Here is a 2336-nt window from a genome sequence, read left to right on the forward strand (position 1 = left end):
TTCCTTTAAAAAACTAAATATAGAATTACCATATGATCCAGCAATCCCACTACTGGGCATATATCCAGAGAAAACCATAATTCAAAAAGACACATGCACCACAATGTTCATTGCAGCACTATTTACCATAGCCAAGTCATGGAAGCAACTTAAGTGCTCAGCGACAGACAAATGGATAAAGAAGATGTAGTACATATATACAATGGAATATTACTAAGCCATAAAAAGGAATGAAATTGGGTCATTTGTAGAAAAGTGGATGGATCTAGAGACTGTCATACAGAGTTAAGTAAGTCAGAAAGAGGAAAACAAGTATCATATATTAATGCATATATGTGGAACCTAGAAAAATGGTACAGATGAACCTTTTTGCAGGGCAGAAATTGAGACACAGATGTAGAGAACAAACATATGGACACCAAGGGGGAAAAGCAGTGGGGGGTTGAGGGTGGTGGTGTGATGAATTGGGCGATTGGGATTGACATGTATACACTGATGTGTATAAAATTGATGACTAATAAAGACCTGCTGTATAAAAAAATAAATAAAATAAAATTCAGAAAAAAAATCAGACAGCCTGTTTGTTCACAATATTAAAAGTCATCTGGAATTAGCTACAGTAAGGGATTGAAAGTTGCCTGAAGAATGGACACAGAAAGGCTGTGTCTGTGGATGCCATGTCATTTGGGATGGTGGAGCTGCTGGGCCTTCCTACTGACCACTGTCTTGCAAAAAGTGCAGAAAAGGGAGGGATGGTTTTATTCATCTTCCATCATTCCTTTCACTGGGTCCTTCTGTCTCATCTCATCCAGCTGTCTCTTTGTCTCTTCTTCCATCCTTCAAATGTTCTCCATAGTCAGGTCAACCCAGTTATTGATCCAACAGAATAGCTGCCTGTGGAAGTTTGTAAACAGATGTCTCTCTTGCTTATGTATAAAATTTTCCACTTTGTTCTGTAGGCCCCACCCCTTGAACTTGACAGTATCCAGTTTATATGCACACAAGTATGGGCAGTCTTTCTGATTTACAAGTTCTTATTTCCAATTGGGGTCAAGGATCCTCGGCCTGTTTTGATAGATAAAAATTTTTCTGGATCTTCCTCTGCCTTGTAATTCTGTCTAAGTACTTCACTTTAATCTGCAATGTCTGTATATATGGCTTCCACATGTTTCCATGCCTCGGGCTCCAGTTTATGCACATTTTCCTGGGTGCCAAGATCTGGTTTATGCCAGGTTTCCATTTTAATCAGACAGTATTCTTTCAGGTACTCATTTGTAATAACAGTTCTGTAATAAAAGTAGTCATTACATGCTTTTTCATATATATCCAGGGCTCCATCTGGGGCCAGCATTCCAACAAACGTGGGCACTTTGCCCTGTAAGTGGTAGATCTTGTGCATGTACTGGCCTTTCTCACCGTTCTTTTCATAGGTCTCATTCACCAGAACCTCCACATTTTCACCACCACCCATTCCCATTTTCCCTGGCCTCCACCACAGAATACAGCTGCCCTACTTGACAGTCTTCTACAGACGCAGGTAGGATGACTCCATACTCCTTGAACAGCATCATGTTGCTTCCAGCTCAAGGGTTGCCCACTGCCTGCCCAGCTTCCCACGGCTTCTTGGCAGCCCCTCTCCTGGTGGTCCAGACTGCTGCCTGTGTGATTTCATCATGGTCTGCTGTCCCCACAGCTCTCTCTGCTGTCACCTCACCGGATCCTGCTGCCCCAGCCTCACCCCCTCCCGCCATTTATTTCTTTTAAAAATAAGCCCAGGTAATTTTTACAGAACTGTGCTTTTATTTTGTATGTGGTGCAGTTGTGTCTGTTATTTTTGTTTTTTGGTGTTTTTTTTGCATTGCATTACATATATTATTAATCCATTAATGTTTTTTCTAGTGATTTCTTTTTGAAACCAAAAACAATTCTTTGATAAGATCAATAAAATTGATGAAACCCCAAAGACATACTGATCAGAAAAAAACAAAAGAGAGAGAAAGCGCAAGTCATCAATTATAGGAATAAGAGAGGTGACATTACTACAGATTTTACAGACATTAAAATAATAGTAAGGGTGTGTTATGGGTAACTTTAGGCTAATACTGTGGACACTAACACATTGTAATGTTTTTTCCACTTCTCTGTAAATTTGTGTGTTCATGTGTGTTTGTGTATAATAGTAAAAAAAAAAAGAATTTTAGATTTAAAGCAAGGGAGAAAATCATGCATTAGTACATGAAACCCAAATAAAATGGATTTAAAAAAGCTGGAGAAAATATTTGCAATATAATGACAATCCAAGGAGTATTAGTTCTAATATATAAGTAGCTTTGAAT

General features: G+C 38.9%; 1 pseudogene across 1 annotated transcript; it reads right to left on the bottom strand.

Annotated features, from left to right (window-relative positions):
- Positions 1–397: 397 nt before the first annotated feature.
- On the bottom strand, positions 398–1571 carry LOC309975074 (phosphatidylinositol transfer protein alpha isoform-like; annotated as a pseudogene). Its single transcript has one exon. The product of its transcript is annotated as a phosphatidylinositol transfer protein alpha isoform-like (transcript).
- Between the last annotated feature and the right edge of the window lie 765 nt (positions 1572–2336).

Source organism: Leucopleurus acutus (genome assembly GCF_964270905.1).
Source record: "Leucopleurus acutus genome assembly, chromosome: 19".
Taxonomy (NCBI): Eukaryota; Metazoa; Chordata; class Mammalia; order Artiodactyla; family Delphinidae; genus Leucopleurus; species Leucopleurus acutus.